The sequence below is a fragment of the Alligator mississippiensis genome, chromosome 13, assembly GCF_030867095.1.
Source record: "Alligator mississippiensis isolate rAllMis1 chromosome 13, rAllMis1, whole genome shotgun sequence".
NCBI lineage: Eukaryota > Metazoa > Chordata > Crocodylia > Alligatoridae > Alligator > Alligator mississippiensis.
This window is the reverse complement of record NC_081836.1, coordinates 12266275-12290375: the sequence shown is the minus strand read 5'-3', so window position 1 is coordinate 12290375 and position 24101 is coordinate 12266275. Positions and strand designations below refer to the sequence as shown.

General features: G+C 52.9%; 1 long non-coding RNA gene across 1 annotated transcript; it reads right to left on the bottom strand.

Moving 5' to 3' along the window:
* Positions 1 to 23985, bottom strand: LOC132244651 (uncharacterized). Its single transcript, XR_009456350.1, has 2 exons — positions 23920 to 23985; positions 1 to 239 (listed from the first exon to the last, which is right to left on the bottom strand). It is a non-coding gene; the product is annotated as an uncharacterized LOC132244651 (long non-coding RNA).
* Between the last annotated feature and the right edge of the window lie 116 nt (positions 23986 to 24101).

The following is a 24101-nucleotide window of genomic DNA, read 5'->3' as shown; positions in this document are numbered from 1 at the left end:
TGTTGTGCAAGGTTATGGCTTTTATTAGCATTCATTATGCTGCGACCGACTCTGGCAGACTGGCCTTTTGTGAGTCGCGCAGCCCTAGCGCACAGGTGCAAGCCAGGTGAGGGATCGCACTTGGAGTAACGCTAGACGGGACCTTTCATCACCAGATTTCAAAGCGTGTTGTGGAGCTGGTGGAGGGATGAGGAGGGACATGCACCTTCAAACTCCCATTCTGTTGCCTCCGTTCCAGTCTGAAACAACAACAATTCTCTGGGTTTCTGGCAGAACAGAAACTTGGATATTTTGGGGGGGAAAATGACCCAAAAAACCTTGTCGATTCAGCATGTTTTTCATAACTGAGCCAGCTGTATTGACTTCTGGGGGCAGCCCAGGGAGTCTGGAGAGCACAGCTCCATACCCCCACCCCAAACCACTCTTCTCCTGGGGACTCGGATGTACTCCAGGGATGCAGGGGATCAGGCTCATGTCCCTGCTCTGCTTTCCCTGCCACATCTCAGAACATCCTTCATCCCATGCTGCAAAGCAGGCTCCGGCAGCGTTCCACCTGGCACTCTTGGTCAGGCCACATGCCAGGGACTGCAATTTTCCAGCAGCAAGAGAAGTCAGGACCGGAGACAGAAGCTGCCTTTTCCCTTTGCTGTTCTTCCCTCTCCTTTCATGTGTCCCTTTGGTCCTGCTTCCTTCAAAGCAGACTCCAAGAGCAGCAGAACAGCTCCGGACCACCTCAAGCGTTAGCCCTATCTGACAGATTTCAAGATGGTGTTTTCTCCCTGCACAAGTCTCTGTGCTGCTGGAGGGGAAAAGAACTGGCAACATGAAAGCCTTGCTCAACACCTTCCATTTCAAACAGTTTGGCTGCCTTTAAAGTGGGCAAAAGGACTTGTAAGGTGGTCATTAAGATGGGCGTTACTATGAGCAGGACACAAAACCCCAGACCACACTGAAGGAGCAGTTTAACTTCTCAGCTGGGGCTTGACCCCAGGACACCTCTCGTTATGCCTCAAACCAACCCCCTTTGCTGTGCAGTGATGAGCTTGTCCACTGCCCTTAAGGTAAGTCTGGGCCAAATTGCACTGGGTATCAATAGAGGTTAAGTTTAATTACTGGGGTGTTATTAATGGGAGCTGCATCTCTGTTTAAGGAGGAGCAGTCTTTGCTCCGAGGTTGTGCCTCGAATGTGCAAAGGGATGAGGCCCCTACTTACCAGGAAGCACAGAGAAGCGTGGCATCATCAGGTCTTTGCTGACAAGACTGCTGGGACAAGGACTGGGAGGGGTTTTTTTCCTAAGTCCCCCAGGAGCAGGAACTGGCTCGTCTGTAGTCAAGTCAGCAATGTCCATGCCCATATTCTTTGTGAGACTCAGATTTGGGCTTAGGGTGACAATGCCACGACTACCTCTCTCTTACTCTGTCTCAGCCTCATCTAGACAAAGCACATTTTAACAAAGCAGGGAAGTCTCTGGATCTGACCTGCTTGCCTGCTTCAAGCAGGTGCTGAAGGGAAGGTCTAAGTGCCTGGCATGAGGGCAGCACTGTGCGCTAAGCGTTATTACCTAGAATGACAGTGGCCTGCCCTCTCCTGCTCAGGTCTGGTTTCCAAGGGCTCTCTTCCCTGGGGTATTTGCTGAATGCTCCGTTAGCCCCTTCCCCCTCCTCTGAAAGCAGAGCTAGGCTGTAGCGAGACGAAGCAAAGCCAGAAAGGAAAAAAAAGAACCCGCCACGCAGTATATCAGCCTCTGCCACAAACAACCTTTCTGACAACTGTAATGTGGTAAGAAATTCTGTGCGTTCAGCAGAAGCAGGGCTGGCTGCGAAGGTTACAGATATTAAAATACATTCACGGCACCGTGTTAAAATCCCCAGCAAAGTCACAGCCTCGGCAATTTGATGCACCTGGCCAGACGCTGATCCCTGCTGCACTGGCCTCCATGGAGTGGAGCCACATTGCCTGCAGCAGAGTAAAGGCAATCAGAACCCGACCTCCAGGGAGCATAAAGCGCAGGTGCGTTATTTATAAAGTCCCCCTGCCCTGCCAAGTCACCGCATGCCGAAACAGCGATTAAAATACAATAAATCATCGTAAAAGCCACCCGCCTGCATTAGCATTCAATCGCTCCAACCAATCGAGTGCAGAGAATGCAATTAGGAAAACATCCAGGGAGGCGGTGGCGGCAAGCCAGGCAGCGAGGGGACAAGAGGCTGCCAGCATGGACTATATCATAAGGGCAAGAAGCTGTCTCAGTGGGATCACCCACCCCTCAAAGCCAAGTCCCCTGGGAGGTGATGATGGCCGAGGAGATTCTGGCGATGGGTGACTGTGGGATGGAGAGAGGAAGAGCACTGAAATCCAACCATGGCTCACCCCAGGTAGGACCGCAGGGCTTGTCCTGCCACCACAGATGGCAGCAGAAAGCCTGTGGAGTGGGGAAAACACTGGAGTGGGACTCAGACCCCCTGTACATTTAGGATGTGCCCTCCCCATGCCCTCACATGTCCCAAGAGGGCTGCTCCTAAGCATCCTCCACCCCCAATTGCAGCTCACAGGAGCCAAAGCTGGAAATGCTGTGGTGCAGCTGCTCCCGGGGTGCCCCTTTGTGGCTGCTTGAGACCCCTGCGGGGCATCCATCTCTGCAGCATCGCTGGGTTTGGCCCATGTGAGCGGGAGAGGGTGGGTAGGGTGGGCTCAGAAGCAACCCCATGGGACAGGCCAAGGACATGGATTAGGGCCCAGCATCCTCACCCCTGCTTCAGACACTGTGCAGCATCAGCCACCACAGTCCAGTCTGGCCAGCCTCTCATCTCCACCTCTCTCATCTCCATGGCAAAGCAGCCATCACACCCCTTCTCCTCCCCTCTCACCTGTTGCATTGTATGGGTGATGGCGCAGGAATGTCACTACAAGGCCAGGCAGAAAGCCCCAGGTCATGGCAGGGGGGTTGCAGTTTGGTGTCTCCCATTGGCTCCCCCTGCCCAACACCATATTGATGAGGAAAGTGCCCTTGAGAAGTTGGCTCGCTGCTTCCCAGTGGCAGCAGGCCACTGCTCCATCTCAGACTAATCGCCTCCTGCTCAGCGGGGCACCCCAGTGTTTACAGATTTCTGGGGTTTTTTTTTCTTTAAAGAACATCGACTCCATAAAACAACAATTAGCTGGGCTCCAAATTTATGAGTGTAATTTGCAGTGCCATTAAAGCATGTGCAGCCATGGCTTTCACGCAACGGTAATTGTTTGTGCTTCTGTCAGGGAGCCAGCACACGACACGCTGCTGGGCTCTGAAGGCTTCACAGGGAAAGGAGAATAAAGAGCCTATTGTCCTTCCTCTCCCTGGGAGAGCCTGGCCGAGCGGCGATAGCATCTGGCCCCATACCGGTGGGGAGAACGCTGCAGAGATGGCAGCTTTGGCTGTGACGAGCGAGAGTCACAGGGCTGGATCCTTCCCTGTGATTTGACATACAGAAAGCAACACCGGTTTGCTCCAGCTGAGAATCTGGCCGGCTCGCTCTGACAACAGAAATTGCACGTGCACACACACTTACTCCCTCAGAAGCCTTTGTGGAGCTGAAATGAAGGGAAGCTACAAGTCAAGGACAGCTATTCACAAGGCTGCTACAGCCTCTCATGCAGCAGGGCTCTGGATTGATTGAGGTCACCAGACTCCACTACACCAAATGGCCCTAAAAGAAACTGCTGCCCTCCAACAGTGGCTGCTGGGAGGCAGGCGGGGCCCAAGGCTTGAGTGTGCAAGGCTGTGATGGCTCTCTCCAGGCGGGGAGCAGGTAGGGGCTTTCAGTCCCAGTGCCCTGCATTTTAGAGAAGGGCAACAACTAGGAGAGGGCAACGTGTGTGCAACATCCCCAGACTGAGCACAGAAGAGCCGCTGGCCCCTGCGGACACAGAGCCCTTTGAGAGTTGCACAGCCCCGGTGCTGGGACTGAGAGCTGGAAACCTGAGCGCACACCAGAGCTGGAAGGACAAGCTGAAGCCACAAACCACTGGTCTGCACCAGAGTCAGGGAGCTGAGGGGACATGGGAGGGTGAAGAAGCATGTGCTTAGCTGCTCTAGGTGTGAAGGAAAAGTGCTAAGACCCTTGGTCGTGGCCTGTTCAGCCCCTTCATGGCTGACTCAGAGATAGGGACATCGTCATGCAAATGCAGGCTTTCATGAGCTTAGAGGGAATCTTCAAGAGGAGACTGGATAGTCATCTTCCTGTCTTTCCTGCCTGGTGCAGGGGGCTGGACCCAATGATCTCCTGAGGTCCCTTCCAGCCTTACAATCTATGAATCGATGGATAGTCCAGAGGCAAAAGCTGAGCTCAAGCAGCAGAAGCTCGTGCGTTTAGATCCAGTCCTAGCAGGTGACATCTGGACAGCTGGGCTGGCCAGGGGCCCGGCTTAAAGGTTGCAGTCAGACGGAGAAGGAGACCTTACAGGAAGGCAGTGTCAGGGGTAAGCACAGCTTCCTAGATGGGGCCATAGCAGAGGGACCCAGGTCAGATCCACCCTGGGCATTCCCTGCCCCTACCCACACTGACTGGCACCTCTGCCAGGGCTCTGCCTGCTCTGGGCAGGGGTGGGGAGGGCAGTATTAGGAGGGGCCCCATCACAGTGGGAAGCTCTTGAGGAAGTCCCACCAGGGTCCAGCGCTGGGGCAGGGGCCAGGCAGAGGAGGAGACTAGGCATAATGCCGCTGTAGACATGAGAGGAAAGCACAGAGCTCCTCCTCCTCCCACACCTGTCACTGCCCTGCCTGGCAGGGTCTCCCCCACTGCCTTCCCCCATGTCCTTGGCTCCCATGGAGCAGAGCTACCCTGCCCGGGTGCTGCCTGCCCAGGCCCCAGTGGGCTGGATCCCCAGGGGCCTCTATCAGCAAGACCCCACTGCAGAGAGCAGTGGCACTTATATGACTCTTCCCAGTCACTGGCCTCCAAGGGTTTCACCCATGATACTGACTTGCCCAGACAGCTTTCCACATGCCAGTTCCTGCCATTGTTAGACTTGTGCAGCCCCAGTGCATTCAGCAACAGAGGAACCCAGCCTCAGTTCTTCACTGCTGGGGTTATACATGTGTGATGTGGGCAGAGAAGCGGTGGCAGCCATTCATCTAGGAAGGGCGAGGAAAAGACTTCTCTAATGCAGAGGTGAAAGAAAGCATCAGAACAGCCCTGTCCTGCATCCCTCATCCCCCGCAAGCCAAGCTCTTAAGTAAAAGTCACTGGCGTCATCTAAAAAATGAGCAGCTAATCTCCGAAGGGAGGCTGAGGATTGAAAGAGATGAGCCTTGGTGAAGTTAATGGTTTCTTCTCATTACCAAGATCCCCAATGAAAATAAGACTTCATTTACATATCCAGCCACTCAGCCCCTGCCCCAGTGCCAGCAAACCACCTGGCCCCGCTGGGAGACGTGCAGAGAGCAGAAGCAGAACAAACTCCTTTCCCCACCTCCCAGCGCTCTCCACTCATCTCAGCTGCACGCTGTTCTCTCAGAAACCCGGCCCAGTGGAGTGCACTCTGCTCAAGGCTGAGAGATGTCAGGGGAAGGACGGTGCTGCTGGCATTTTTAAACTGCACGACTTCCGCTCTGGCAGACAAAAGGGGCAGTTGGAATAGGGCGGAGAGCTGGTGATCAGATTCCCTTCCATCCATAGCAGTGAGGCTTTTACTTTCAGGCTTGGTGGCAGCTGCCTGCAGAATCATATTGTGCAGCTCTTGGGAGAGGTGCATGGCAGAAATTGCTCCTCATGGTGCTCACAGCTGCACGCATACAAAGGCAGCACTTTGGAGAAAGGGCTTTCTCTGGTGGGGACTGATTCAGGCAGGGGAAGCCTTGCCTTTGGGTTACGTGGAACTGGGCTCAGATTCCTCGTATGTCTCTATGACCCCTGCAGCCCTGCTCTAGAGCATTCACAGCATGCAGCCCCCTCCACACTGCTGAGACATGACCACTGGAGTGCTCAGGACAGGGCAGTGATCTCTGTCTGTTCATCTATGATTCAAGGAATGCTGTGACAGTGCCTGGAACAAGGATTTTCTGTTGTCTCCCCCACCTTGGTGGAGAAAAATAAAACCAATAGCTTGGTTTGAGGCAGGATTGCCAATAAAACTGTTTTTATGTATTATGGAGGCAAATAAATGTCAGCAACAGAAGCATCTGGGAGCCACAGCCCCCTTCTCTGCATCCAGCGCACATCCCACCTGCCAGGGAGCTGCACCGTGCACAAAACAGATGGTCCCATCAGGTCACAATTCCTGCGGACTCGCAATTTGTGTCTAGAGTCTAGGAGGCAGGAATGAATAGCAGGAATCTTAAGGGGGAAGGGATTTGCATAGGAGGCGGCTATCAGCACAGCCCAGAAAGCCACACAGCCACCTGCCAAGGTTCACAAGAGGCCACTGCTATCTGCTTGATAGGCTGAGCTATCCTCTCAGCAAATGCCCAGCACCCACGGAGACTGGAGTGCGATTTATCAGGGATGTCTCTAGGAGTGGCGTCACACCCTTGCAGAGCCCAGGGGGATACTCTGAGCTCTACGGGCCCTGCCCAGGGTCCAACCTGCTGCAGCCACCTTGGAGCCAGATAACCTCCATTCTCACCACCATGGCTCCCAAACCAGCTCTGGAGCATGCTTTGCAGGCTGCCCCAGTGCTCTCAGAGCTCAAACCTGAACCTCATATCCATCCCGCAGATCCATCCATCCCTCACCACTGCTCAGCCCACTCTGTGCAACTCCCGCCCCCGGGGCGCGGGCCAGCGTGAGGCCTGTTTCCACCTGAGGCCCTTATGCGGAGCATAGACACTGGGATCTGCTCTACCCTTTCCTCTAGCTCACCACCTCTCGGCACCCCCACTGCCATCCTTTCCCCCAAAGCACCATGGCGCTTCCTCTTTGCACTCTTCTCCCCCCCAGCTACCTTGAATCCACCTCCTGTAACGTACCCCCATAACTTAACATTGACTCGTACTGTAAAAACATGTTGTTATATTTTCCATGAAAGAAGATATATATAAAAATAAATTGTATTGCATTGTGTGGAGATGGAGCAGTAAATCATGAAGCTCCTCTTTGTGCATGTCTTATGGCATCATTTTTAAATGGTAGACGCATGTCTTCAGATTTATGTGCATCTTTAAGGTCTAATTTACATTAAAAAAAAACAACTGAAGAGTATTCCTTATGTCCCAGAGGCACAACAGACACAAAGAGAACACCTAATAAATTAAGAATGTTTGGATAAAACTTATATAAAACTCTTACATATGCTAATAAGATGAAAGACTATAATTATGAGCTGAATTGTGTACCGACAGCAGTGGCTCTGCGCAGTAAGTGATAGAATTTTTCAGTGTCCTTGAAGCCTAAATAACATATTGTGAGACAATCCTCCCTCATAAATCTGTCCCTGCCAGTTCCTTCCAACACCTGGAAGACGCAAAGGGATGCGATAATGGCTTCTCACATACTTAGTGTACATTTCATCTTTATAGGGACCGTCCTGATTCAAAAACATCTTCCCCACCTCTGAAATGGCACCAGTGACAACCAATTATGCGCCGTATCTCCTAGGAGTTTGGAGCTCAGGGTGGTATTTATGGGAACAAAGTCCAGAACAGAAGGGCAAAGCAGGGGGCAAGGCAGGGAGGAGGGACGGGAAGATTCTCTCCCATTTCCAATGGCCCACGCTTTTCATCCAACATAAATTTTTAACTCGGGAGGAATTTAATTTTGCTATACAAAAGCTGGAAAGTAATAGAGTCTGTGTAAACAGTGAGCCATAGGGAGATTGCACTCCACAAATATGTACTGCCAACCAAAGCAATTTCCATGGCAGTTTAATTCATGAGTCACTGTCCGCAGTGCTGAAAATATAATCCTCTGCAGCCCTCTGAACAAAATCTCCGGTTGCGGTGCTGAATAGCACTCCTCAGGCCCCGGCCTAGGATGCTCCAATTCATACCGTCATTGCTGTCCATCACAGTAAGGCACTGTCAGCCTCACCCTCCAGAAAGCTACTGCACGAGCCAGAATTCACAGGCTTGTGGAGGCCCTGCCTTAGACTTGGGGCAGTCCCATACTTCCTCTTGGCTCCTCAACTGCACAGCGACGATGACAATGCCTTACTTCTTGGCAAGTGTATTCATTGACACGTCTGATGCTTCAAGTCCTAGGAGGATGGGAGACATATATTGATTCATCAGGGTCTGGGGAGCATCTATTCACCAAGGCCCCTCAAGGGAGGACAAGAAATAATGGGCACAAACTGATTGAAGATTGCTTCAGACTGGATATAAGAAAGCACTTCTTCCCAAGTCGAGTGCCGAGGGTTTAGAACAGACTCCCCCCAGAGGTGATGCAGTCTTCAAAAAGCATCTTGATGCCCCTCTTGCTGGAGTCATCTTGCCATCCTTGGGGGTGTTCAAGAGGAGGCTGGATTAGCATCTCGTTGAACTCATTTGAGCCCAATAACCTTCTGCCCGTGACAGGGGACCAGACTTGATCTTGCAGGTCCCTTCCAGTTCTTTGATTCTATGTTTCAACAAAGAGTTTGCTTTGGATTTACACTGGAGAGAGATCAGTACATGGCCCAGAGTCAAAAGAATTGGTCCAACAGATATATGTATAAACAGTGGCACCAAGGACTCCAACATTTGGATGCCCTATGAGCACATAGTGGCCAGTGTCTGTCCAAGAGAGCTCCCAGAAACCCTTCCAGCAAGGCTGGATGCTAGTATGTGGGCTTTTTTCCCCCCCAGCCACATTGAAATGGCTCACTTGAGGTCAGTGACATGTTTGAAAGGAAAACTCAGACAAACCCTTCTCTTCTGGACAATGCTGCCTTGGTCATTTTGGAAGGACCATCTCAGCCCCTCAGCAAACTTATACATGGCATCACTGAAACATTAGACTAATTTCTCTCTGCCTCTTCTAACCTTTGCCCTAAACTTGTATCTTTGGGTTGGTTTTTCATTCAGGAGCAAGCAAGTCATAAAGCAGGCACTGAGTTCTTTACCAATGTTGAGGAGTATTGTTCCCTTATAGCTATGATTATAGCTCAGCTGAATAACTTTTAATGGTGCTATAAATTGCAAGGTTATTTAACAATACCAAATCAATTGGCTGCATTAGCACACTACCTGGAGTTAAACATAAACCAAAAGGAAGTTATTAAATAAAATATGCCACGGCTGCAGTATTTTCCAGAGTCCTTTTCTTCCCTCTCCGAGCTGACGGAGACAGTCAGCACATTCTTTTATTCAGATCAATACTGTATTTGAATGTGGCCACCAGCTCAATTATTGCTTCAATTACAGAAGCAAGAGTCTGGTATCACACACCTACCCCTGTATTGAAAAAAAAAGAAAGCTACACACCATACATGTTGCCCATTAAAATGATACCTGGGGGAAATCATTAACCCACTAATTTGAAATCAATTTAAAGTACATTTGCCTAATGACACAAGCACTGTAAATTATCTATAAATTGTTAATTTAGGAGACTGCCACACCAGAATTTTTTTGTTTTATTAATAGGCTTTTCCAGATGTGAGTTACTTGAAAGCTTCATAATCCACATGTCTTGGTGAGAAACCATTACAACCCGCTTACTAAGACAGCTCTGATGCCAAAAGCACGAGCAAAACAAGTATAAGCCCACTCTCGCAAACACTTCAGAGTGAGGGTTTATGCATTCATCCCCATAATTAGAGCAAGGGAAGTCATGGGAAGAGGAAAAAAAAGAGGGAAGTGATAGTCACAGAATATTTTTAAACAGAACTTGTTTCAACCACATTTGCACTTTTGGAGGCAACACTTGTTGCTGTGCAGACAACCTGGGACTTCTTGTAGACCCAGACTTTGCACTGGTACACTGCACAAGGGAAAACTCACTCCACTGCCAAATAGCTGAGCAATATATCCTTACCAGTCAAAAACAATAGCTAGGAATAAATGTCAAAGTCTTTGTCTAGGGACCAAATTGTGACTCCTTCACTGGCAACAGGGTGCTGTCGCAGGAGTACTCAACAACTTCAGCAGGTCTGTTTTGAAGGCCAGACCACGGAGACCTCCCTTGCAGCCTATTGCACGCTACTGGATTATCCTAGAGTTTCATTCCCACTTGCAAAAAAGACCCCAACAGATTCTAAAATTTCCCACACCCAGGGATTTGTACCAGGATTGCCTGTGCACTCATCTGCTCCAGCAACAAAAATTCATTCTAGACAATGTATCTGTCCAATTGTAACTAAGCAACACAGCTAAAATTTGGACTATTTATACCAATCCACAGAGAAAAAAAAAAAAGAAAGGTATGAAGAACTATCGATTAAATTGCTCTAAATAGCAAATAAATCTGAGCAAACTGTGATCTGCTATCAGATATTCACCAGGCTGAAAGAGCGGGAGCAGTCACTGAATAAATTATTCCTTGCAAATTATTCGCTTGGCTCAACTGGTAACCATATGTGAAGAGTCAGGAGTGAGAGCAGGAGCTTTCAATAACCTTGATGGGAATGAGGGAGGGAGGACGGGGACACAATAATTTAATTTTAGCTGCAATTAGAAGCGTTCAATACATTCTTAAGCACTGGTTTCTGTGGCTATTTACTCCGTCTTGTTAGACAAATTCAAGGGGAAGAGAGAATGGTAGGAGGCGGCTGGGCTGTCAGCTACCACGGTGGCCAGTAATGGACCCAGCTGAGCCAATGCAGGGTGTACAGTTGCAAAAGCGAGCCAAGGGTGTCAAGAGAAAGAGGGCTTAAAGTTCACAGTCTGCATGGAGAATTAAGTGCCTGAGTAAGCAACTGTTTCTCAGGGATTTTCCCAGGTGCTCCTAGGCAGGTCACACTCAGCACTTTTGAACAACCAGCTCTTTCAGCTCAGGCGCTTGCATATAGATTCATAGATGTTAGGGTCAGAAGGGACCTCAATAGATCATCGAGTCCGACCCCCTGCATAAGCAGGAAAGAGTGCTGGGTCTAGATGACCCCAGCTAGATACTCGTCTAACCTCCTCTTGAAGACCCCCAGGGTAGGGGAGAGCACCACCTCCCTTGGGAACCCGTTCCAGACCTTGGCCACTCGAACTGTGAAGAAGTTCTTCCTAATGTCCAGTCTAAATCTGCTCTCTGCTAGCTTGTGCCCATTGTTTCTTGTAACCCCCAGGGGAGCCTTGGTGAATAAATACTCACCAATTCCCTTCTGTGCCCCCGTGATGAACTTATAGGCAGCCACAGGGTCGCCTCTCAACCTTCTCTTGCGGAGGCTGAAAAGGTCCAGTTTCTCTAGTCTCTCCTCGTAGGGCTTGGTCTGCAGGCCCTTAACCATACGAGTTGCCCTTCTCTGGACCCTCTCCAGGTTATCCGCATCCTTCTTGAAGTGTGCACCCAGAATTGCACGCAGTACTCCAACTGCGGTCTGACCAGCGCCCGATAGAGGGGAAGTATCACCTCCTTGGACCTGTTCGTCATGCATCTGCTGATGCACGATAAAGTGCCATTGGCTTTTTTGATGGCTTCGTCACACTGCCGACTCATGTTCATCTTGGAGTCCACTAGGACTCCAAGATCCCTTTCCACCTCTGTGCCACCCAGCAGGTCATTCCCTAGGCTGTAGGTGTGCTGGACATTTTTCCTCCCTAGGTGCAGCACTTTGCATTTCTCCTTGTTGAACTGCATCCTGTTGTTTTCTGCCCACTTGTCCAACCTATCCAGGTCTGCCTGCAGCTGTTCCCTGCCCTCCAGCGTGTCCACATCTCCCCATAGCTTTGTGTCATCTGCAAACTTGGACAGAGTACACTTCACTCCCTCGTCCAAGTCACTGATGAAGACGTTGAAGAGTATCGGTCCAAGGACCGAGCCCTGCAGGACCCCACTGCCCACACCCTTCCAGGTCGAAACCGACCCATCCAACTCCTGCAACATGTTCTGCAGAAGCAGGTAAGGTGGGATGGAGTGTGGTGTAGGGCTTTGAGGCTGGGCTTGCCTTTTCTCCAGCTGCCCAAGATGCTCTGTGTTTACCCAGGCGGTGGTCAGGCCAAGTTGCAAGCTTGGCACTTGAACCAGACACTGGGGAGTTTTATTCCAGAGTCTCAAATCAGCACAGGCCCACTTTACCTGTGGGGCGGGAAGTTCCACCGAGCCAGAGAAGTGGATCTGTTCACCATGATCCATATCCAGAGCTTCCATCCATCCTGGGATTCAGCCTATAAAGGCAAGACCATTTTGTTGCTACCGCTCAGTACTTCCCTGTTCTTACATAGATTTAATAGTTTTTTGTTGTTTTTTAAAGGATTGGAAGGGACCTTACTAGATTGTTGAGTCCAACCCCCTGCCCTGGGCAGGAAAGAGCACTGGGATCAGATGACTCCAGCTAGGTGCTTGTCTAGTCTCTTCTTAAAGACCCCCAGGGTAGGGGAGAGCACCACCTCCCCTGGAAGCCCATTCCAGATTCTGGCAGCCCTCACCATAAAGATTTTTTTTCCTAATGTTTAATCTAAATCTGCTCTCTGTCAGTTTATGGCCATTGTTCCTAGTAACTCCAAGGGGCGCCCTGGTAAACAGTGTCCCCCATTCCTTGCTGCTTCCCCCCCACCCACCCACCCACCCCACAACGAATTTGTAGACAACCACAAGATCCCCGCTCAGCCTTCTTTTGCTGAGGCTGAAGAGATTCAGGCCCCTCCATCTCTCCTCGTCGGATCTTACCTGGAGGCCCTTAACCATGCGAGTAGCCCTCCCCTGGACCTCTCAAGGTTATCTACATCCCTCTTGAAGTGCAGTGCCCACAACCGGATGCAGTACTCCAGCTGCCGCCTGACCAGTGCTGCATAGAGGGAAAGTATCACCTCCTCAGACCTGTTCCTGATGCACCTACTAATGCATGAAAGTGCAGTTGGCTTTACTTATCACTTCATTACACTGATGACTCGTTCATTTTGGAGTCAACTATGACTTTGAGATCCCTTTCTGTTGCTTAGAAAGTCACCTCCCAGCCTGTAGGTGTGTTGAGGATTCCTTCTCCCTAGATGCAGCACTTTACACTTGTTTGTTAAACTGCATCCTATTTTGTTCTACCCACTTTCTCAATCTGTCCAAATCCACCTGAATCCGCTCCCTGCCCTCCAGTGTGTTTACTTTGCCCCATAATTTGGTGTTGTCCATGAATTTGGACAGAGTGCTTTCCATGCCCTCATCCAAGTCACTGATGAACATACTGAACAGCACTGGTCCAAGGAACTCCACTGCCCACATTTTTCTAGGTTGAAAACGACCCGTCCACCAGCACCCTCTGGGTGCATCCCATAAGCACACACTTTCCAGTCTCTCCCTTCCTGATCCATATCCTATGGAAGGGAAGAGGGCAGATTTTTAAGGCTCCTAAAGCTCTGATGAGGGAGGTAGAAAAAGGCCTTGAAGCTCTTCTGGTTTTGGTCCAGCCATTCTCATCAAAGGTGATTTCAAGGTCAATAGCCAGTGGCCTCATGGACAGCAACTGAGACCCAGGAGTACCCTGCTGAACTCAGCATGGGGGCTTCAGTCACTCCAGTGTCCTCATGTGACCTCGGGCCAGCCAGCTCCCTGCCTGGGAAATGAGCTGATATCCTTCCCATCTTTGTCCAACCTAGACCCAATCTGTGGAAGTGCAGCGCAAGACTCCCACTCCCTCCAATGAGCTCGTATCACAGCCTCGTGTGATACGCATAAGGTAGGGACTATCCTGCCTCTGTTTTGTTTTGGGTTTTGGGGGTTTTTTAAGGAAAATGCTTTGTGTCCAAAGTCACATCAGCCAAATCGATTCCAAACCCGTGAGCCAGTCAAGAACCGTATGTGGCCCTGCTACCAGGAAGCATCCTCCACCCCTGCCTGGGGCTTCAGATGCTTCCGAATCCTTTGGTGGGCAGCCTATGTGCAGGGCCAAGGCCGGGGGCTTGGGGTTCGGATGCACCCAAGTTTCACTTGCCTTCAGCTGTATGTCCACAGGAGCAAGCTAGGGAGGAGTCCCCCTTGCTGTATTTGTACAGCACCTAGCACAGTGGAGTCCCCACCTTCCCCAGGGCCTCTCGGTGCTATGGTGGTGATATAAACAGCCCCTGCAGCCTCAGGGTGTCCCCTCTGACTCACGCTTCACTTACCCAGAGTTTGCCATCTGCCCGACCGACAAGACCCCCCCGCCGGCAGCAAGCATGGCCTTTCCCTCCCCACCGCCCCTTTAGCTGGAGAGATGCTAAATATAAACACGCGCCGGGGAGCACGTGTCAAGAAACAAAGCTTTGCTGCTGCTTCTGAGAGCTCGTCTCACCCGCCAGAGCCAGGCTGTTTTGTTTGTTTTCTCTGCTCCCCAACAGCGGGGCTGGATCCTCCGTGGGCACAACCCGGCACAGCTCCGGCAGGCTCCCCGGTGCACCGCCAGCTTTGCGCCGCGCGTAGGATCCGGCCCTGCCCTTTCCTTTCTCTAGCAGCTCCCAACAATGCTCTGGCAGGTCGGCTGATGAATGCAATTTAGTTAAAAAGAAAAATTGCCAGTTGCACGCTGGCCCCGTTCCCCGGTCCCCCGGTGAAGCCAATCCAATCAGAAGAATTCCTGCCTGCTGATATGCTAATAATTTAAATAAGCTTTAATTGGCTTCCCAAGGCTGGCATTTCACACGACAGCAATGCAGACGGCATGCCAAGCCCCGTTTACCCAGCCCAGCCTGACTGTGCTGCTCCGTGTCCAGGTCTGGAGAGCTTCAGAAGGACTGGGGGTGGGGGGGCAGGGGGGCAGCTTCCACCACCTTGCCTTGCTCTGCCTGGATCTGCTCTAAGATAGGTTTGTGTGGTGCAAAATCACAGCACCAGCTTCATCTTATTATTTCCACTGAAGAGGAAACTTGGACAGAAGAAGAATCCCACGGTCTCTGGATTAAGCTTGTGAAAGGAGGAGGGAAGACCCTGTGCATGGAAGAGGGTTGCAAGTCACGCCTCAAAGACAGAAACCCCGAGCCACATGCTGCTTCACTCGGCCTCTTCAGGCCTCAATCCAGAAGCTCTCAACATCTCTGCCCTGACTTGGACCCAGGCCCCTCATTTACATGCCAAAACAGGCCTGTCCCCAGCCAGGGCCAGTTAATACTCAAGAGGTCAGCTATTACCTAAGCCAAGTTAAATCCAAACACATTCCACCAATGCAGTGCAGATTCCCGTGGACGGAGCTGGCTCTAGCTCTGTCCTTGGGGAGGTCACCATCACTTACACCTTCTGACACAAATCCCTTAGGGCAACAGAAGCCATTCAATGTGTGATGCCCCCCTGCCTGCAGGTATCTCCCCATCCTCCCCCAGGATGCCCAGAGCTTCATACGGGACCTGAATGGCACCAGCAAGACCCCAAACCAGGGGTTGGCAACGTTTTTGGGCAGAGCGCCAAAAACACCCACAACCTCGACTTGTAAGATGTTGGCGTGCCAGGAGTGGACAGTGGGAGGTGGAGGGGGGAGGCCATGAGAGGCCTAATCCTTGTGGCATCGCAGCCCCAGCCCCTTGCCTGCCATCCGTCCCCAGGCACACATGCCAAGCAAAATGCCTTTGCATGCCATGCTCTGGCTCGCATGCTGGGGGTTGCCTATCCCTGCCCCAAACCAAACCATGGGTATATTACCTAGCCCTCAACTTCAAGTGCACAGAATCCAACCAATCCAACTCAGCTACCCACCACCATGGATCCGAGCTGATCCACACACAAGCATCTTTCAGGCAACAGAAAAACCCAGGAGGAAAGAAAATGAGGACCCCCAGCAGTGATGAGGCAAAAGACAAACCAAGGGAGAAAGAGCATCTCCAAGTCACAACCCGACCCAGAGACAGCCCTGACACTGCCAGGTCCATGCCACTGGTTCACCCACACCCCCTAGTCACAGCCCCGGGGCAGCCAGGGATGCCAGCTTGGCTGCAATCTGCCCACAGAGACAGTTCCCTGTGGCTTTCTAGGTTGCAGAGTTCAGCAGAGCCGAGCATCACCCTGTCCGACTGCCAGGTGGGTTATGCAGCCTGGAATGAGTTCTGCAGCTTCCAGACCCAAATGTCCAGACTCCCACTACCACTTTGCTGTTTTCTGTGTCTCCCCTCTGTGGCCTTGATCTCCTTCCTCGTCTCACCCCCTAAGCTTGCCTCCTCTCTTCCCCAAGCAGCCCATCTCAGAGACAAGGCAGCAGACCCAGCCCTTTGGAATAGGGACCCTGGCAGGGCCCTACAGAGGTCCCCCCCATGGCAGGACAGACAGCCTTTCCGAGGCAGCAGGCACATCTTCTGCTTGATGTTTATTTCTCAGTGCAATCATCAAGAGGGAGAGAAAGGGAAGAGACGTGCCACCATCCATCACCCGCTGCATTGTTTAGCAATAAGATGTATCACCCCCTCGCAGCAAAATAACATTCCAGCCCGCGTGCCCATTCGTTATGTTCTAGCTGACTGGGACAGCTGTTGGTGTCAGCGCCGTAAACATGCCATTTGGAGGAGCGACAGCAACTTTTAAGCTCTAATAAATACTGGCAGCCTCCCCCACGTGCCCATGGTGACCCAGCATTGGCCCCAGAGGGGTCTCGGGCTGGGCTCTGCCAGCCCCACGCAGCTGGTAGTGGTGTTTACTGGGGGAGCTGCTGCAAGAGAAGGATCCAGGCACAGGTTAAGTGGGTGGGGATGCAGAGGGCAGGGCATGATCCAGACCTGCAAAATGCATTGGTCACAACCTAACCATTGGGACAGGGAAACAGAGCCCACCTGGCACTGGCTTTATGCCCAGTCTCAGACAGGAAGGGACTGATAGGCAGGGGCGTGATCCGCCAGCGAATTGCTTGTCAGAGGGGAAGGGCAACCGTGCCCTTACAGCAGGGGCCTGCATTTCAAGCAGAAACGAGGGGCCAGCTCCCACCTCTTGAGCTAACACATTCCTCCCAGCCACATTTGGTCTATTGGGGCTGAGACTCCCCAGAGCAAGGCCTGTTTCTACACCTCCCAAAGCATCCTCAGTCCCAGGCAGCAGGGTATGGAGATGGGTGTGTGGGTGCACAGATAGGTATGCGATGAGCACTGTGTAATTGGTTTTTAATGATTTAACTATCAAAGTGTGCTTTGATTTGCGAAGTGAACCACAAGGGTCATTTGGCAAAGTGTTGGAGGTAATATATAATAGAAATTAATTATTTTTTTTTGCAAAAAAGATGCAGTTGCTGCCTGTGACTTACCTGGCAGGGGAAATACCCTGAGTGAGGTAATGCAATTAAAATAGCACTGTGCAGTGGAGGGTTGCACCCTTGTCTGCTTGCAGACAGGGCTTCCTACGAGAGCCTCATAGTTAGCTTCCCACTGGCCAGCTTCCAGTAGGAGGATCTTGGCTACACACCGACTTTATGGAAATGGGAGACTCCTCCCTAGCTTGCTCCTGCGACCTTATGCCTGAGGCCAAGCAAAACACGGAGGCATCCAAACCCCAAGCCTCCAGGCTTAGGCTTGCACATAGGATGCCAGCCAAAGGATTTGGAAGCATCTGAAGCCCCAGGCTGGGGTGGAGGATACTTGCCAGTAGCAGGGCCACATATGGTTCTTGAATGATTTTAACCTGATCTGGCTGATTTGACCTGAACATGAAAAATTTTCAAAAATGCTGCCTGCTACTGTGCTTCAAGTAACAGGCAATAACTCCAGGCATCCAGCCACATGGAGACCAGCAGAAAAGGGGACAATCCATCCTTCCCCACATGCTCCATGAGACCCAGCTAGGATTAGACACAGGTTTGCTGCTGTGTTCCTGCGCTGACATCCAGGATGTTACCTCAGGACTAGACTTGGCCTGTCACATCAGATCCGCAGCATAGAGCTAGCTCCCGGATGTGGTGGAGGGATCTGGGCCCCATGTTTGCTCCCCGGTGGTTAGAAATGGTTTTAGTAGATAAGAGGGAGGAGGATGAGCTTGGCCACGGCTGCAGAGGTGTTTCTCCAGGAATGCCTGCTGCAGGTCCTGGGAGGAAGGATTAGTTGCTTAGCCAGGCAGCTCCAACCAAGCGCTCTTGTGAGGCCGTGGACTCAGAGGAAGAAGAGTCAGATCCATGGGTTTGTCCTGATTGCCAAGCCTCCCAGCTCCAAGGAAGCAGAGCCCAGTCTTCTGCCCCCAGTGCCAAAGGCAGCTGTGCTGGTGACCTCTGGGCCTTCCAGGGGTGGAGGGCAGGGCCAGCATAAAACAAGCAGCTTCATCCCTTCCTGCTTCAGCATCATCACATAAAATGCTCAGTGAGCAGCCCAAGCAGGCAATGCCCACTCCCAGACTACCCCTGCCTGGCACAGCCAGCTCAGGGAGGAGCCACTGCCAAGCCCATATGGAGGGTGCATGGGTGAGCGATGAAGTGTGGCTGCACATCTCCAGGCAACAAGCCCATCAGCTGGGCCAATTCTGGTAGGAGAGGAGCCCAGATGCCATTTCTGCTGAAGCGAGGGGGAGTTTTCTATTGCTTTCCACAGGAGTTATTGGCTTCAGGGGAGTTACTGCATCAGCCAGCAGCCTGCCGTGGGGCTCAGCCTCTGGTGGAGAACAGGGCTGTACCCTGAGTAATACTCCTCCACCTGTGTCTCAATCCAAAGAGCAGGGCCTCACCCCGAAACACCCTGCAGATCCCACTGGGAGGATCAGCCTTTGTAGGTGCCCTCCAACCGGGACACATGAAGACAGGGGACTCGGGTCAGATCCCCTCCAAAGACTTTCACCAGCTTCTGTGCTCATACCAACCCCAAGACTCGGGCATATTCTGGCTGGTGGGAGCTGATGCTCTGCCTCCACATCAGGATATCCTGCACAATTGGGCATTTCTACAGTGGTTCCAGCCAGAAGCAGAAGGGCTGGGACTCTTGAGGAAACCTGCTCTCAGGAGGACGTCCCTGCCCAGCACAGAGCAATGCTAGCTCGGCTAGATGTGGGAACCTCAGAGCCATTTGAAGCTGCTCATTGATAGTCCAGAGTGTGTGTGCGTGTACATGCATGTGCATTGGGGAGGGGAGCAGGATCTTTTTCTGGCAACATCTTTCTGTAGATCTCACCAGGGTCCCTCCTTGCATACTAGACAGAATCATTTTCATTTCACAACCCCAGCAAAGCCCCACAGACTTCAGCATCTGCAACAAACCCCACCCAGGCACTTGATCAAAGCAGAGATGAAATAGCATGATTTATCACCGCTGTTGTTCCACACCTTCACGGCTGACAACAAATTGCATTTTCATTTCCGTGGGCTGTGAGCAGCTGTGCCCAGAATAGAGCTGGGGGGAAGAAGGGGTGTCCTGCTGTGCCTGTTGCAATGCTGGAGCCTTCTGTGCTGTGCTGCAGCGGAGCTCCCAGGTGTAAGTGTAGCTCATGTATTTAACACAGCCACTTAGAAATGGGCCTGTTCAGCAAGTGGCACGCTCAGGATGAAGTTCTGAAGCCTGGGCACTGTAATATGGTGGTGAGTTCCCCTGAGGGTAGTGGGAGGGCTGGCTACAGCACTGATTCACCATCAGCTACCCCCTGCACAGAGCGGGGCTCAGGTGGAGATGGCATGCAAGCAGCTCAGACCCAAGTCTGCATTCCCTGCTCTCCACCGGCCTTGATCCCTGCCCCGGTGGGTGTCCTGGGCTCCAGAGAGAGCCCAACTGGTGTCAGGTCCAGCAGGGTCCTGCCTCTTTGGGGAAGGAGGTCACAGAGGAGCACAGGCCAGTGGACAGAGCCCTCCCCTGAAGCTTGGGAGTCCTGGGGTCTGCTCCTCTTGCCTCGTGCCCAGGCTCCCAGGAGACTTATGCAGCTCAGTAAGAGCCCTGGGTGCAGCATAGACAAGCACAGATCATGGCCTGGAGCATATTCCTCCTGCATCCACAGTAACTCTCCCCCTCAGCTGGTGTCCCTCCCCACCCTGTCTGACTGCTCCGGGGCTTCATGGAAGTCCAGCCTCCTCACCTTCCCAGACCTCTCAGGCTGGCTGGCAAGGCAGGCCCCGCACTTGCCAGCCCTAGTACTTGGCCCCCAGAAGTCTTTGCCCCCTGGGCATTGCAGACTGGAGCAGGGCAGTCATTTCACTTCCCCCCAAGCCCTTAGCAGCTCCTTGTCCAGCCACCCACCGATTCTCTCCCGGGCTTTCTACTTTGGCACCACCCATAGGACTGGCTTGGGCTGGCCAGTCCCTGCGGGCACCTCAGAGGCCAGCGTTCCTGCTCCGAGCCCTAGTTAGTAACCTGCGACCGGCACCACTGGTCCTGTTTTTTTCTTGCAGTGTCCCAGACATGCAATTGCTAGGCCTAATCCCGCCGTGCCTGTGTGACAACAGGCCTGCCGAGCCCCAGGCTTCTCCCTTTGTGGAGGGCACTGATTTGGCTGCTTGGATTTCTTGAGGGAAATGCATCTCTCCTGTGGTCTAATAACTAATATGCTCCACAAGGACTTAGTGCTTGGTTCACAGCTCTGCCACTGGCCAGCTGGGTGACCCTGGCCATGTCCCTTCCTGTCACTGCTCCTCAGTTTCCCTGACTGTGAAATGGGAAGAATGATGCTGACTTCCTTGGCCAAGCACTTGGTGTCCTAGGGACATGCTGCTCCACTTGAGTACCAGACATCATGGCTGCCTGCAGAGTTCAGAGCCATTCGCCTTGCCCTCTCCCTCCAGACCCTGTTTTAATGGCTTCCTCCCTTTGGTCTACAGCAGGGGTGGGCAAAATGTAGCCCAGGGGCCAGATGTGGCCCACCAGGTCATTTTATGCGGCCCGCAAGGCCCCTAAAAAATTTAGAAAATTAATATTTATCTCCCCCTGGCTGCCTGTTATGAAGCCCTCATTGGCTTGCCAAAACTCAGTAAACAGCCCTCTGCCCAAAATAATTGCCCGCCCCTGGTCTACAGTTTTGTCCCCTTCCCCAGCTGTGACTGCACCTCCCCCGACTATGCAGGACCCATCTCCGTTGGAGCTGCAACTGGCCAGCCATTCAACTCAGCTTGTCTCTCAAAATGCCCAGAAGCTGCTATTTGGGCTGAAGATTCAAGCTCTTGCGAGCTGCCCTCCCTCTGCTGGCAGCCGTCACACAAGGACATTGCACAGCTGCCATGGCTGACTCAGCCACCTGCTCGTGCCCACCCTGCCCAGCTGTCCCAAAGAGCAGGCTCTCCGTCTCTGCTGGATTGTGTCAGCTGCACCAGAGCTGTGCGGGCAGCTGGACCCACCCGTTCTGGCAGCTCCATGGACTAACCCAACACAGCATGCAGCCCCCTGGCAAACCTTGGCATAGTGCACCCATTGTCCTTCTCCAGGGGAGAGGCTGGGTTGCCAGCCCTACCTCTGCTCCCAACTCCATTTGCAGTGGGACTCAACCTCCCCCACAGCCCAAATGAACCTGTTCTGCATGGCTGTTGAGTAGTGGACACATGTACTTCACCAAACCACAGCTGCATTTTGGAGTTGGTTCCCCCCTCTCCCCACCTTGACCTGCATTGCTGCAAAGTGACTGAGATCTGCCCTCCAGCATCGTAGCTAAGGCTGAGAGACCCCGGCTTTGCAAGGTGGAAGTGGGACCCTGCGGTGATCTCCCAGGCCCTATCCATGGTGTGCCCGATCTAAGCCTCTTTTGCCCTCAATCCAGCCCCTTTCCTTGCTGTTCCCTGCAGAGACCAGTCTCAGTGCTAAGCTGTTCCTGCCATCCTTGCTGGCCTCCCCCTCTCCCCTGCCCACTGCAAGCTCAGCTATTTTTCTTCAAGAGCCATTTGTGTGCCAGAGCTGGTCACCCGCCAGGTCATGCTCTGCTGTGGAGAGGAAGAAAGTGAGTCAGCCCCTGCCTGACCTGCGTGGCTGCTGACAGAGGGAGAAGATGGCTCCCAAGGGGCTCAGATGCTGAGTGTGAGCTATGTGAAAACAGGTGGGAAGAGATGAGACTCAGCTCAGTCCCTGGTCAATGCAGATACCTGCTGATACCCTACCGACCCCACAGGCCCAGGGTTGGCAGGGCTGTGCCTGGCATGGTGTGTGCCCAAGTACACAGGGATCATGAGGCCAGTCCCCGGGGCAGGGCAGAGTCCTAGGAGCACGTGGCAGTACCGATCTCTCCACTCAGCCAACCAGACAGAATTGGACCTACAGCTTCTGTTACTGGCTCCACTATGCTGTCAGAGCCCTGAACCAAGGCCTGATGCAAAGCCACCCACAGGGGCATGCCAGGGTTGGGGTCAGGCCCATGGTACAACAGCTCTCCCCACCCCACAACCTGCTCCAAGCACCTGTGCCTGCCTGATCCACACCAGGTGTAAGTTGCTCCTGTTGGAAACTCCATCCAGACACACCAATGCTCCCCAGAGCGCAGCCAGGAAATCTGGGATACATGCAAAATCCAGAGCTACCAGGGACCATTCAGCACCATTCCCATCTCCCTCCCAACTCCCTTCTAAGCCAGCCCCACCTGCCCAGCACAGAGCATGCCAATTTAATATCCCCTGGAACAAAGCTGCTGCCTGTCTGCAGCCCAACCATGGGTGACAAGAAAGATCCGACCCAGGGATGAAAATGAATTACAGGCCTGAATTGCTAATCAGCATATCAGACCCTGAGCAAAAGCAAGACATTGCAACCAGGTGAGCAGGCTGCTTTCCAAAAGGACCACCTCTGCCGCTTCACCAGGGAGCCAGTGATCTAACCAGGATTCCTCAGCCCTAAGGACCAGCTGGCCAAGGCATCCGGTTTGGTCTCAAAGCCCCTTGTGCTGCTGGGGGCAGGATTGACACGAGCTCACAGGAAATCTTCAGAATAAGAGATGCCAATGGGGTGCTGTGCATGGGGTGTTCAGAGAACCAGGCACATACCTCCACGGCCACCCATCCTGAGCGGACAGGAAACCTACCACCCTGCCACAGCCCAGAGTCTGCTGGAAAGGCTGCCACTGAGCATATTTCATGGATGCGGAGCACACGGGCAGGCCCCAGTGCGGCGCTGCACCTCTGTGCCAAAATCTTCCCTGCAAGCGTTGCTCCGGCCTGGCTCCCACTGCCTTTTCCTCAGGAGCTGCAGCCTGGTCACTGCTACCCTCCAGCTCTGGGTCAGTGCGACTCAGCAGGTCGTTCTGCCACTGTGTGAACGCAGTTGAGTGTGCCTCAGTTTCCCCACCCATTCAACAGGACTACAAGCTTTGGGCAGTGCTGGGGGGGCTGAGGCAGGAGAGCTGCCAGCAAACACCCCTGGTCCCTCACTCCTCAGCCTCAACTACCATCCACACTGCCCCCTGCCTGCCCGCCTGCCCCTCAGACCACTCTACCCTCAGGAGCTGCCAGGTGCTGCTCAGTAGCTGCCCCAGGAGCCCTGATTAATGGAGCAGTGGCCTCATCAAGCAGAGTCCCTGCACCTGGCTGGGGGAAGACTGCTGCCTAGTAGTGGGAGAAAGGCAGGGACAGGTCACCTCTGTGCGCACACACAGTGCATCACATTCACATGGGGAATTGTGCTACAGGGCACCTGGCCTTGAATCCAGCTGGGCCCCAGTGCCAGGGCTGCTCCAGGCATGGGAGAAGGCAGAAGAGGGACATGCATTGAGCCAGCCTGACTCCGCACCAGCACCAGCACCTCACGCTCGCTCGCACAAGCAGCTTCCAGCCCACGCCGCCCGCCACAACCAACACAGGAAGGAAAAATCGCAGCTCCTTGCCAGTCTTCATCCCACGCTGAGACGGAGCAGCTCCCTCTCCACCCACAAACCAACCACACAGCAAAGCGCCAGGGGGACAGGGCTTTGCCACCAAGCCGACCCTCGGCCCCCTTCCAGGAGGCATTTCCAAGCTGCAGAGGATACTCAGCACCACCTAGCTTTCTGCTACAAGAAGCAAATGCAGGACCCTTCCCACCCTGCCCTATTCAGTCCCCCCCGCATGCAGCAAGGGCTTATAGCACCTACCATGGAGCAGGGCCCCCAGCAAGGGGCACGCCAGGGGTTGCAGCACACGCAGGGCAGCTCCATCCATGTACTATACTACAGCTTCTCCTTCCCGGGTCTGGGCACCCAGCTCAAGCCCCACACCTGAGCCTGGCCCTACCCACTGCCTCCAGGAGGAGGCTTCTACCTGTTTAAAGGAGCCA